This window comes from Hirundo rustica, chromosome 11 (assembly GCF_015227805.2).
Source record: "Hirundo rustica isolate bHirRus1 chromosome 11, bHirRus1.pri.v3, whole genome shotgun sequence".
NCBI lineage: Eukaryota > Metazoa > Chordata > Aves > Passeriformes > Hirundinidae > Hirundo > Hirundo rustica.
This window is the reverse complement of record NC_053460.1, coordinates 15,616,084-15,630,602: the sequence shown is the minus strand read 5'-3', so window position 1 is coordinate 15,630,602 and position 14,519 is coordinate 15,616,084. Positions and strand designations below refer to the sequence as shown.

The window sequence follows — 14,519 nt, the reverse complement described above, 5'->3', positions numbered from 1 at the left end:
CTGTCAGTAGCAAAAGGCCACACTTATTTCAGGTGAGTGCAAGGGCTGCCTGAGACAAAATGGAAACGACACAGAACACTGATACTGTTGTGGCCTCAAGCAAATACAGAAGTCATACACCAAAACAGTGCATTGCTAAAGGCAACCAGTACGGTACTAGCACAAAAACTAATAGGCTGGAAAAAGGCAGCACTAAGAATATCCCTAATGGCTTACAGGAATGCACCTCACTTTGTGCCAGGGCCACGTGTAACTCAGGACAGGACTGAAAGGGAAACTAACATTAAAAGTGGGAAAAATCAGAGTGAGGAAGTTACTCCTGGAAATCTGGCAAAGACAGAAAGGACATATGGACCCAGAAACATCAACCAGGAGTCTTGTCTTTCAGTACATGACTCTAACCACAACTCCTTTTCTTTGAAGTTGTTGGGGATGTGAATAGCTTATTAAAACAAATACGTTGAATATTAACGATGAAAAGAATGGCAAATTTTATGACAAGGTTTAAGGTTTGGGCATATGAATTACTTGAATACTCTGTCTGTGTAGTTTTATCCTGGGCCATCAGGTTAAAACATCAATGAAAATTTAAAAAATGAATGAAGCCCCTTCCTTTTGTAACTTATCTTGTAACCTAATATTTTCATGGAGGGTTCCATTTTTAGCCATCCTGAGTTTTAGAAGACAGCAGCACCATTTGAGTAACAGATAGTGAAATACTTCTGTTTTACACAGAATCACCACAAAAAAGAAGACCCCAGGAGCTTGATTTCTATTAAGAATATTAGAAAATACTGAAAAAAAATGCTGTTTAAAATAACAGGTCTTTAGATCATTCTGAGAGGCAGAAGATAAGCTAAATTTTGCCTAGGATTCACTGTGTAAATTAGGTCATTTTGCATGTGAACTGCTCAAGCATGGCCAGATTTTATATCTGTTGATGCTACGTTTTTTGTGTGGAATGACTTCTGTGTACCAGTTGCTATGGCTTGGTTCACTTAAATGTTTTACAAATCTTCCCAGACCTTTTTGAACTATCTCATTTTTTAGGGCTGAGCTTATGATTTTCGTGGTTTAGAGCATTTTTGTGAATACTTAGCATGGTATATTCAGCCTTTGTGAGTCAGTGACTTAGACTGCAAATATAAGTGATTTAACTTCTGCTTGAATAGTACCCATCATATAAGCCAAGACATTCTTTTAATAAGTGAGACTAATAAATAAAGCAAAAGGACTGGAGTCATAGGGTCCAGAGCCCCGCCGTCAGTCTGACTCAATTCAAGCAATTACCTAAGTAATGCAGCAATAAACAAAAGAAATCAAATGGATTTTTCACTTCAGAATTTAAAAAAAAAAGAAAAAAAAGAAAAAAAAAGTTTTGTTTCTTTTATCCTTGACTTCTAAGGCCACAGCCACACACAGCGTTAGGGCAGCAGTTGCACCTCACACTTCATAGAGCGAGGCATGCATACTGCCTGGGAAACAAAACATCTTACTTTAAATAAAAAAAAGCAGTCTGAAAATTAATAACAAGGAAAGTACATTTTCTTTCTTTTCTTTTTTCTTTTCTTTCTTTTCTTTTTTCTTTTTTTTTTCTCCTCTCCTCTCCTCTCCTCTCCTCTCCTCTCCTCTCCTCTCCTCTCCTCTCCTCTCCTCTCCTCTCCTCTCCTCTCCTCTCCTCTCCTCTCCTCTCCTCTCCTCTCCTCTCCTCTCCTCTCCTCTCCTCTCCTCTCCTCTCCTCTCCTCTCCTCTCCTCTCCTCTCCTCTCCTCTCCTCTCCTCTCCTCATCCTCAGTCCTCATCCTCTCCTCTCCTCTCCTCTCCTCTCCTCTCCTCTCCTCTCCTCTCCTCTCCTCTCCTCTCCTCTCCTCTCCTCTCCTCTCCTCTCCTCTCCTCTCCTCTCCTCTCCTCTCCTCTCCTCTCCTCTCCCTTCTGAGCCCTACAATGTATGAAAGATAAGCAATTATTATGCAGCAAAAAAAAATTCAAAGGCAAAGAAGGGATTCAAGATACTGAAGCACAGAAGAATGAAATTCTCTGCATGGCAGTGATACAGAGATGATCTATTAATTCTGAGGTGAAAAATTTGATATGTAAAAACTCATTAATCAAGAATATAAAATTTCAAGTCAAATATTCTGGATTTAATTGTAACTTTGTGCTAAGTTTTCATAAGATTTTCTAGGAAGCTCCAGATCATGAATTCTGACTCTGTCTCTGCTGCGTTCTTCAACGTTCTTTTTACTATGGGGTAGTGGTTTTTTTTGTTTTTTTTTTCTCTCCCTTCCAGAAAAGAGGAGATAAAGACCCTCTTGCTTTGCTCTCCACAGTTAATCTGGAGAAGACTTGGTTGGCTGTGCTCCCTGGTATCTCCCCTGGCCACAGTCTCAGCACTGAAAAGGTCTGTGCAGCATTCTCATGGGTAGCAATTGATCTTCTAAAGCACACACTTCAAGAATAAAATTTAAAGTAGGAAAGCTTGTTCTATATTCCTCAAAATTATGTGTGCCTTTAAAATTGTAGTTTTCCAAAAATGTCCTTTTTAATGGCCCTTTTTGATGTTTTTCCCGTCATGGGTCTATTTATGGCATCATAGTAAAATAATTTTGTGACTGACAGACCCTAGTGTGACATGCAAATGAACTTATATCGTATATTTTTTACATTTTCCTGAGCATGCACCCATGTTTTTCTTCAAAATTTTGAAATAAACGCTGAGTTCTCCATTCTCCTTGTCTCTCATGCCCCTCTCTGCTTCTCAGAGGTGGGACCATTCTATTCAGTAAGATTTTTATAATTAAAAAAATAAGCAGAGATATAGGTAGCTGATAGGGATAGCATGGATATAAGTGGGTCATGGAAAAATGCTTTCCCAGTGTCTCTTTTCTGAAGAGTGTCTATGGGAACAGGGAGCCTAACGAGCTGGTTATGACACAGGATGCGTGGGCAGACCTTGCTGTTATCTGTTTGGTTCTGGAGGAACACTCAATCACAATTGAATGTAAGAATTGGCATTGGAAATTTGGCAGAGAGCAATACTGTCCTAATGGCAAGATTTAAAATGAATATTTCAATTTTGGTGCCAGAATATAGTAACTAGTGGATGGAATTGCTCATAAAGCATTCAGCAGCCTCATTAAGATGGGTCATATTGTCTGCAGGCAGGAGTAGTCTTGGAAGATGAATCTTTGTCCTTAGAACTCTTGTTTAAAGAATAAAATCCAGCATCTGGTACTAATTTAAAGCCTTGTCCATGCTGCAGAATTAGGGTCTTAGCCAATTATTTGAAAGTTTTCATTTTGGTTTCTAATGGGTAATGGTTCAACTCATAGATGTCTTAGTAATTTAGGTTTGTACCACCAAGCCTCAGGTAATTGAGCCAGTTCTGTAAATGTGTGCTTACCTTTAGGTGTATGAGTAGTAAAATGAACTGGAATGGGATTATTTTACATTTATGGTAAACACTGCTTCTCCCTAATTTGGGCTGAAATAATCATCTTGTCAGTTACATAGTAAGTAAAAATACTTCTAGTAATTTTGCTTTATTGGCACAACCGAAAAAGAAAATGCATATTTTAGTGGTGAAAAAGCAAAACAGGGACTCTTAAACCATGCTATCTCTTATACAGGCTATCCACACCAGTTTTAAAAGCAAAGGTTATTTATTTAAAAACTTAATGTTCCCTGTCCTGAGGAATTTAAGTTTGTAGCCTTCTCTTTTTGCCAGTGTCGTGTTGTTCCATGGAGAAATCTCTGGCGGTGAGTTTAAACAATTTATTTTCTTTGCTAACTTTCCCACATAGTCATGGATCACTCTAATAAAACTAATAATAGAAATTGAATATGTATAAGATTCCTGTTGGTCCCTTTTGCAGTGAATAGTACAAGCAGAAACCATTGATATCTAGAGAGTATCAAAATTAATACGAGAAAAGCTCGGTTAAAATGTTTGCTTAAAAGTATTTCAGTGGCTTTTATTGAAGTGCCTCGTGGTCCCGCTGCAGCGAGAGAAGTGTTCTCACACGTGCATAGAGATGTCATGCTGAGCTTTGCTGCAACGTTCTGGGGCTGCCTCAGAACCCTGTGCTGCTATTACAGTAGAAAACATGTAATATGTTATTTGGTTTGAAACCATAAAAATGATTTTTGTTTGTCATGCTCTGCTCTGCGTGGTCTCAAGGTACTTTGCTGTTTAACTCGAATTTCAGATCCTTATGGCATGCGGTAGAAATGTCACAGTCGTGTTTTTTTTCTTCTTCTTATCTACATAAACAACATAACTTTGTCAGAAAATTGAAAATGTGCACTTTGTCCCATCAGCTAAAATGGGCTGTCAGATAACACTTTTTTTTTTTTCTCCATTGCATCAGATGAATGATGTAAATGGTTTTTGGCTTTGGAGTTTTTTGCAAGGCACTAGAGTAAATGATCAGAGTAGTAACATTTTTAACCTTATCTATCATACTGAAACATTTTTTCTGCCTCCAATAAAACATGTCAGAGTCGATTAAGGACATTCTTCAATGAGGTATAATTCACAGATTTTAGTAGTGAATCCAAGAGCACTGAAGTATTAAAGAGGCTGTGAATACTTAATTACGGATATGTTGCCATCCTACCTTTTACTGAATTCCCTTAACACTTTGGTGCTCTGTATCTGAAAATGCTCTTTTCCTCTGATGGGGAAGTAAAAGGAAAAGCCAGGTACAATGGCAGAGCATATGTCACATTGTATCTAGTGACAGTGCAGTGAGAGATACTGCTGTTCTAGTACATTCAGCTGTGCTTATCTGGTACATGAGTGCACATTACTTTCCATGGGCTTGGATCACTTTGGACAGTATCATTAAATGCCACGTCATTACCTGTTATGGAGTAGTGCTTTTGCTTGAAGTGCCTCCTGGGATACACGCAACAGTAGGAAGAATGATGGGTAAAGATGGAAGCAGCATTAAATTTTCAATGGAAACACTATTGACTTTGACTTTTCAGAAGCCTTATCTTTTAGATGGTGTTTGTCACAGAACCTGTAAAGCTGGGGATGTTCGTCAGTTGAAAGTTGCAGGCAGTTGAACGATATGGACAGGTGAAGGCTCCAGAGGGATCAGCTGGGCTAGCATCGAGCTGGAGGGGGTAAATTGAAGGTTTATTTATCCAATTCACTGTCAAGGTCAGCTTGCTGGAGAGCTGTCCTATGTGTGCTTACAAAATGCCAAAATCCTGGCAAATTGTCTGAAAGAGCCTCCAAATCACTGACCTTTGTACAACTCACATCAGCATGCCACTGTCTTTTTACAGTATCCTTAGAGTGCATTAAATAGTTTGTAAAATCAAGCTTTTAATGTCAACAGAAGTAACTTTTTATTTTCAGAAATAAGGAAAAAAATAAGATGCCTGATGATGATAGAAAGAAACATGAAATAGAGCAGCTGTTTCATCTGAAATACTTTTAGCATCTACTGCATTTTCAGAGCATTCTTCAGAGCATGTTTTAGAGAGGCAGCTTCTTTTCCTCACCAGATAAAGCATCTAAAACACTTGGATTTTTTTTCTCTTTCAATATGTGGTCTTTAGCATACTTCTGTTAAAAAATCTAGATTTGCCTTTAGCTTTTTTTAAACCTCTCAGGTGAGTTGCTCAGATTTTAAGCTAATTAGTGCTCAATTTATTCTTTTAATTAGTTACAAGAGAGTTTTTAACTGTCTAGTTTAATGTGTTTCTCCTGTATCTGTGTTAGGTATCTGTTAGAAATAGGTAATTTTTTTTTTCTTTTTTTTTTTTTACTGATAACTAGGTATACCTCTAAGTAGGTTATATGTAGCACTTTCCTAACTGCAGTCTTTTGAAAGTGACTTTTAAAAATTATTGATATATTTATGAGTCCTTTTGCATATAAAGAGTGTAAATCTTTGCATAATACCTACCCCTGGAATTTACGTTGGGGAAAAAGTGGGATATACCTTAGTTTACAGTGAAGCGTGTACTCCCCCATTCCAAAGCCATTTAAATTGTCTATGCTTAACTGAAGTGGCATGAAAATAAAAACACAGAAGGTTTAGCCATAATTGATTTAGTCTTATAAAGGGGTAATGGCACATTTGGCTGTTTTAAGTGAATGGTTTTTCACTTGCTTTGTAGCAGGTCTTGTTCCCATTTAAGTATAAGAGGCTCAACATAGCCAAGTTAAAGACAGATAGCGTGTTGAGCTTTTGCTTTACATTTTGGTATTTTGCACTGTACTTCTGGTTTTGTTTTCTCATTTTTTTTTGTCTCGTTCCCCCCCCTTTCATTAATGAGATACCCAGATAAGTGTTTTTCTGAATTCAACTTTGTAATTTTCTTTTTTCTTCCCCTTGTTGTCACCTCTCTGTGAAAACTCATTTTTCCAAGTAAGGCAGCTCAACTTGCATTTTTCCCAGAAAGGAATATTAGTGCCAACACTCCACACAGCTCTTGTGGCATGGGTGAAAATTATTGACTAGGAATGGATGAACTGGAAAATCAATTTTAGCCCTATTTTGAGAACCTTCATGTGGAACTCTCTTACTACTTTAAACTAATTTATAATTATACTTATCTGTTAATGCAGAGTGTATTTCCAAAGTTTATCAAAATCTATTTCAATGTTTTGATACCCTGTTGTTGATTTGTATTTTATTAGTGTGTGTATGTATCTCTGAACGTTTTCAGACTTTGATGGTTTTTATAAGAACGACGGGAAAATGAGCCCTTTAAGTTTCTTAACTATAGTACAAATATAAATTTTGGTGTATATACAAGTTTGGAGCATATGTAATTCCTATTAACTTAATGAGTTGTATGTAAGTCATTGTTTAAGTATTTTTTAGACCATAGAGATTTTATATGATGGCTGCTGAGGGCTGCCTTTAAGCCATAATACACGATCACGTGAACCTGCTGTAGTTCACAGATCACTGACTTGACAGAGCTTTATTATTATTTAATATTTATGTTACAATATTGCCTAGAGTCCCCAGCCTTAGACAATGCCCTGTTACAGTGGGTATTGTACAAACATTGATGTAGACATGATCAATGTCTCAAGGAGCTCAGAGATGTTGTAGTTATAAGGTCACGCTGCAGTGAACTTAAAGTCTGCGTAAACTTTGCAAAAAAAAGTTTTGCAATATGCCAGCTTTGAAGTGGAAGAGATCAAATCAAAGAGAGTGGAGAGACAAGGATTCCACCTGTGTGACAAAGCCTGCCTTTATTGTTGGTGAGTACACATTTAGACAGAACAAAAGCAAGACTGAATTATGATATAATGTCTTAGGGCACATGCTGCATTTGAAATTCAGGCATTAGCCCATGTTTTATATGCTTTATGTTCTACTTTAATTGAAATTGCTGCATTTTCTGATTGAGATTTAGCAGATAAAAGAAAGAAAATATATTTCCCAGGTAGTATGTCTAAATTTCATATCTGCCTCTCTGCACTTCTGGCAGTCATGTTTGCATTAAAAGGGTTAAGAGATATGATTTACACTGGGCTGGCCCAATGAGAAAGTTTGTATTTTGAGTCTGTGTTCTGTGCTGGCAATGTTGATCATGAAAATGGAAATCTTATTGAAGAGATTTTGTGTCTCTCTCAGATTATATTTTCAATTTAAACCTTGCTTTTTCACGTGGCATTAGTTAATAGAAAACAGATGCAGAGTAGGTACACAGAGCTGCCATATTTTCTACCCTTCAAGTTCTGTCTTAGTTTTTTCTTCTTGGTCTAATCTTTAGATGCTGAGCAAGGAAGACTCCCTTTAGGGTATACTTTTTTTTTCTGTTGTTGAAACTAGCAGGATTTGCTAAACCTCCTTGGTGTCCTAATATTTCTCTAGCAGAGTGGGAAATTTCCCCTTTCAGGGAGAGACATACTGCTTCTCACTAAGAAAGCTGAATGTTTGTGATGACATAGAGAGAATTTTTTCTATTGTTCAGAAATACTTTGTTTACTGTTTCTTTTGATTTATACTAAATTAGAAATAATTACTGTTCAGAATCTGAGATCCTTTGGCTTAATTTAAGACATACCATTTTTTGCAGTAATTCTTTTTATGCAATATTTTAGTGGCAACAAAGTATGTTTAAGGAATCTTGAACTAGCAATAATATTATCTTTTAGGGTAGTCTTGGTTAAACAGAGGGAGGAAATTGCCTTGTAGTGTTCTCTGGATGTTGGAGGTGAATTATAGCAGCTTGGAGCAGAACTTAGTTGGCTCCTTTCTTTTTTAGCTACCAACCTATTGACTCTGCTCAAAAAAAGTTCATGTGTTTTTGAGCTCTTCCTCTTACTCTTGCAGACTATCTGGATCATTAAGAGTTTGGTTCAGATTTTAGATACAAACATGGGTTCTGAAGGCAGTATTTGGCTGCAGGGCATGTTGATTGCTTTCATTTGCTGGGTGTGGGGTATGGGTTTTGGTAGGAAGAACTCAAGGGCAAGGAACAGTGACAGAGCACCCAGTCCTGCTCAGTTTGCTTGTGGTTGTTCATAGCTCTGAAATACTGGTTCAACAGTCCATGATATCACACAGCATGAGCCAAGTTTCCCTTTTACATGCCTGATCCATATGCTAATCTGTGGAAATGTATAGAAACTGCTGTGCCTGCCTAATGACCACTATTGGATCCTGCATCCCAGGGGTCTCATAAAAACACAAAATACCTGAGCCATAGAGAATGACACTTTTTTCTTTTTTCCCCCCCTTCCTGTGAAATGTTAGGATACTTAGTCTGTTTTCCCCTTAAATTTGGATGGGACAAGCTCCTTTGACCTATCACACCTTCCTCCTCTTGTGCTTGCTTCCTGTGACTTTCTCCAAGTGCAATTCTGCTCTCACTGAGCTTGAAGCCCTCTTTCAACAATAGTGTTTAGAGCAGAGGGGCACTGTTGTTTATGGCCACTTTCCTTTTGCAATGACACATTTTTTTGACCAGTGTTTGTAGAAGGAAAAGAGGCAGGTGCAATACCTAAACTTAGAAATTCTGTCTATTTTGCAGTAGGCAGTAGTGTTCTCTGAGCTCTTGCATTGGTGATTTCATCTCTGGATGTTGATGGTGGTTTGAGCACCTTGGTGTGTGCTGTGATGATTGAGAGTATCCCTTGCTCCCTTTGCTCAGAAGCCTGCAGAGGTTCAAATAGCAGATCATATAACCACAACGGCTTTTAGAGAATGAGGACGCAGTAATAGGGCCATTATGAATGTGCTGAGGTATCTGTCCTAATAATGCACCAAAAAATTAATATGTACCTTTGCAGTAGTTGCTGAGGGTGTCTGCTTCTTTTCAGATCAATTTGATATAGTGTTCTGGCTGTACAGAAATTGTGCAGTTCAGTTTCTGTGGTTAAAAGAGCAGGCATTCTGGATTATATGACAGAATTTGATGATTTTGATAATCCATTAACATTTAAAATAAGAGGAAAGTACAAAGCTGAAAAGGGACCTTCGTATGAATTCGAGGACATTTGATGAAAGGTCTAAATTTAATATTATATCTTATTATTGTCTGAGCCATCTGGGGTTTTCTTTGTAGCTTCCATATCACTGAATGTATTCTCATCATAAAAGTCCTTTTTTAAATATGCAATTTTATCTCAAGACAAATCTGCCAAATGTAGATATTAGACAATTACTGTTCAAGAATGTAGGAAATGGGAGAGGTTACCTGCTATGATTATGAAATGTGAAGATCTTAATCTCCTGGGCTAAACAAGAAACAGTGAATATATCAGATCTTTAAAGTACAAAAAATAGATGTAGATGTATATGAAGCTTTGAAGCTTAACTTGATCTACTTCATGTGCCCAATGTGTGATGGATGTATCAGTTTCTTCATTATCAGAGAAATAACTCCTAGACCACTGGGTGAAATATCATCAGAGTTAGTAGGGCCAAAAGGAGAACTTTCCCTGTGTGCAGTGAATTTAGCTTTCTTGAAACAAGTTCTCTGAACTGCTGCTTTTATTGAAAAAAACAAACAAACAAAAACCCCACCAAAAACAGACAAAAACAAACTAACAAACAAAAAAGCCCCCAACAATAGCAAAACCCCACAAAAAATGCCAGCCCACCAGCTGTTGAGGAATGCGTTCAGAGCAGGTGCAGGTGGAGTCTGGGTGTGAGCGCAGGCAGGAGCTGTGGCACAGCCGGGTGAGGGACACCAGGGCAGGAGCTGAGCAGGAACATCCCAGATTGCAGAGCTTTCGACTACAGAGGATAAAAGTCCAACAGTTCCCTTTTTGGGGTCCCTCCTCAGGGGCTCCAGCTTGGGCTGTTTTTTTGTTACTGCTCTGTCATTCCATTGTTTAGAGGACCCAGAGGTCTGAGACTGCAGTGGGAAACCTGGGCTGAGCTGGTGAGGAAGGCTCTGGTAGCTGTGAGTGGGTGTGTGGAGCCCAGGGGATCTGCTGGGGCGCTGGAGCACCCCGTGAAGGGCCCTCAGTCCCAGCAGTGACAGTCTGGGGTGGTGGGGGTGGCTGACAGAGCGGCCCCTGGATGAGCAGATGGAAGTTATCTCTCGGACCTGGGTTGTGTTAAGGAAAATTTCCTGTTTTATCAGGTAGACCTGTGTCTATTCATAGCATGAAGCTGGGGCTGAAGGAAAATAAATTCCAATCTGTAGATGAAGAATAGATGCATCCATCTATTTCTGATTCCAGGAAAAGTCAAATGACAGATGCATACGCACTTTGAAAGACTACAAGTTTTATGACACGGAGAGTCTCAGAAGAGACTATTTGAACATTATAACTTTATGCCTAACTGTGGGGCTGTCAAGACAAAGCATAATGTTTTCACATCTAAAATTTAACTACACTGTATTTATTGTTTTGCTCAAGAACATTAAAGGAATCTTATCTGTCAACACACAAGAGCAATGAATGAACAACTTAAATTACAAGAGTAAATTAAATGTCAACTTTATTTCACCAAAACAGGCTGTTCTTTTCTGTTAGCAGAGGTTATAACCACTGTCTTGAAATATTTGCTGTTGAAAAATGATTGACAAGTGTGGACAGAAATGTGTAAATGCAACAGGTTTTTAATTTACTGGATTACCATATTTATTGCAAGCATACCGGTAAGTTTGGAAAAATAACTTCATTGTTGTACTATGTTAGCTCAAATCCCCTGCATTCGCTGTAGTTTCAAACTTTACTGCTCTCTCTGTTCTCATATTGGCCATGTTTTCATAACTAGAGTATAGCTCTGTGTTTTATTTTATACTAGTAAATCACTGAGACCCAGTAAAAATGTAAAAAACCCCTAAGAGATAAAAATGATATATACTTTTGGCTTAGAGTATATGATCTATTTTCTCCAAAGTATTTTGAAGACCTCTTCAGATTCTACGTGTGCTTGTAAATTGCCTGGTATTGAAATAACTCTTTTAGGTGTAACGAAAAAGAAAGAAAAATAAGTTATAGAATAGTGTACATATTGCTATTGAAACCTTCCTCACCTGTATGTCTGCATTTGTTTGCTGGTCTCTGAGAACAGAAATTTCTTGGAGTAAAACTACATGCAGCTGTATACTGGGATTAGAGAATTATAGTTCTTAGGAAAGGTTCAGAAAGACATAACAGATAAGTGAAATGTTATTTCACAAGGTCTGCTTCGTTGTGTGGGATATTTCTCCTTGACGGGAACATATAAAATTGTTTATCTAATGTATCCACACTGTGTATAGTGAAAGAAAAGGGAGTAACAGGTCTTTATCAAAACTATTCACATGGAAGGGCATGATGTAATATAAACCAAAGGAGGAGTTTATTTGTGGCAAAATTACGGGCATCTCTCATGCCTTTCATCTCCAACAAATTCACGTTGTCCTGCATTGTGTTCATAAATGAGTGCTGTGTCTGCCTGGAATATGGACTCCTAGAATCAAACAACTTGAACTGGATGAAAAATGAGAGAGCTAGAAATTATGCTGCTGAAGCAAGGCAGTATTTATCCTTGTAGTCAGAGCTATAAGAGAAAAGCCCTCAATCTGCAATTTTCAATATATCTGTTCTGGGTGAAGATAAAAGAATTGCTAATTGAGTTTACAATATGTAAGACTCTGGGCTATGTAAGAGTAGGTTATCATTACCTCTGTGTTGTCAGTTGTAAATCTATCTGCTTCTGTGGTCTACAAAGTCTCTTCCCATAAAATGATGGTCCAGTATTTTTTGAGCCAAGATGTTCTCTCTCCAGCGTATGTCAGAAACAGTGACATAAGACAGAAACTCTCATAATACTAGTCATGAACCAAAAGGAATGTATCTTGTTAACAACTTTGGAAAGACCCAGTTCTCGTTGTAACTGCCTTCTAGCAGCTACATGCAAGAGAGGATAAAAATTATAAAATATAACCATGATGTATTTTCCAGATGAAGCAATAGTTTATAATGATAGTCACTATAAAGTTAATTTTTACTTGAACAGAGCTGAGCTTAATGGTTTTCAATTATACTAATTTGAGTCATGGGTTTAGTTCATGTGGATTTTGCAACCCCTGGGTTTTGCTTTTATGTCTTCTCCCTTAAATGCTTGGCTTCTTTTTTTGCATTATGCCCTTCCCATTCTCTTTTAGCAGGGAACATCAGGCATGGCTGGGATGGCTCCATCCCCTTCCATTTGCATCAGAATTTCATCTTCTGGGAGGAAGAAGATTAAACATGTAATTTGAAAATAAGGTCTCATGTTCCAAATGGCTTTCTCATCCAGCACATGCTGGAGGAAGAACTTCTAAAAGTATGTCACCTTTCTCTGACAGAGGTTGAAATCTCTATTTCACCTAAGCTTCCCAAGGCACTCTTTTCATTGGCAAGGAGTTAGGCTCCTTATAGATTCATCAGTTTAAACTGATTTGTGTTGAGGCCTCATATCTACAGTAAGCACGTTTTAGGAATTGTTTACTTGAGACTATGGTTTGTGTGGTCACTGCAACCAAAAGTCCCCATCCTGTCTACATTTGGAGATGAACTGAAAAACATTTGTTGATTTGCACCTTTTACTTACATTGACTAATGGAGCACATCTGGTACACATCTGCTTGAGCTTCCGATTTTTTTTTTCTTACAAAAGGAATCTGGAATCAGGTCTTCAAAACAGCTTTATTAATAAAGCCAACTACAATGAAAGGGAATAAATTCACCCAAAGCTGTACCACTGTTCTGGACTGGAATGCTAGTGTAGGTACAGCCTATGACCAGTGCCATGACCACGTGTCTGAACAGAGGATGAGAAATTGATTCTTTGTTACATTTTACCTGTTATGCCTACAGTCAAATGTTACCATGTAATTTCCTTCTGATTTTTCATTTATTTTTATTATAAATCCCATGTCCTTTCTCCACTGGCTTGCTCCTTTTTATTTTTTTCCTTCTAACTTCACCCCTCACCTCCCCCAGTGGTGGATGCTGCAGGCTGTGTCTCTATATTTTTGTTCAAGCATGGAGTTGGCCTCTGCTGGCCACAAACCTGAGGGCCACAGTTTTTGAGTGTGAACTGCATTAAAGACATCTGAGCCCTTCTGGGGCTCCACACATTGTGCCATTTGAGGAATTGTGTTATTTCTTTACTGATTTAAATTATCTCAGTCTCATCTTTCCTTTTTAGAAATGAAGTGTCAAGATGTATGGAACTAAAACAAAAAGAAGGAAAGTCAGCCCCCCCATAGAGATGTGACTGCAGAGATGTGGTCACTCACTTTGTGAGTGAGGGGAGGTTTTTGGTTGCTGAAAAAAGCAGGGCTGGTTAAGATCTCAGGTCAGGAGTGTCTGCAAGTCTTAACCTCAGCTTTTGTCCTTGCATGTAACAAAAGTTTTCCATGGCATAACAACGTCTACTACATAGTTTCAGAAATTTGTTTGCTATTTAGACCCATTTTTATTTCATGTTTCCTTAGAAGTATGCCTTTTGCCTCATAAAAAATGTTAATAAATTCTATCATTATAATTTGCTTTGATGGCATATTTAAGGGTACATCCTCATGGAATGTCTCTTGGAGAGATGATACCCTGGAAAGAATATGTCTAGAATGGACAGTACTGTCTGACCTCATTAGCCAGCCGTCCAGGGCGCAATTGCAAAAGACCTAGATTGCAGTAAAACCTTGTTTCTCTCCAAGACAGGCAGTAGATTGTATGGCTGGGGTGTCACCTTGGTTGTGTCCTGCAGCTTTCAATCTGCGACACACGGACAAGCCTTGAACAGGCACTGTGTCAAGCAAATAGTGCCAGAGTTTGTCATGGGTGCCATGGTTTATTACTCTCTTGATGAAATGGGCATTTGTCCAGTAAGAACTTGAGTTGTACCTCTGAATTATTTGCCTGGACTATTTAAGTTACCCTACCTGGTGCAAATTTGGGCTGAATTTGTGCTGCAGGAGAAAAGCTTCATATCTACCTTTTATGTAATTGTAATCTTCAATCCATGGTTGGCTAAAACATTAGATGTGTTCACTGACCTCTTTGACATCAATAAGGATATAATATCTAAATCAGTTAAGATTCCA

General features: G+C 38.1%; 1 long non-coding RNA gene across 13 annotated transcripts in view; it reads left to right on the top strand.

The window, feature by feature from the left end:
* Positions 1-14,519, top strand: part of LOC120758013 (uncharacterized) — a 209,892-nt gene that overhangs the window by 148,641 nt on the left and 46,732 nt on the right. For 8 of the 13 annotated variants that reach the window (XR_005702736.1, XR_005702741.1, XR_005702743.1 and 5 more), the window contains one exon: positions 2,290-2,400. The exons of 3 other annotated variants lie outside the window; for them this stretch is intronic. This is a non-coding gene — a long non-coding RNA (uncharacterized LOC120758013). The remainder of the gene's footprint in view (positions 1-2,289; positions 2,401-14,519) is intronic. 2 more of the 13 variants (XR_005702740.1, XR_005702735.1) reach the window with 1 other exon arrangement.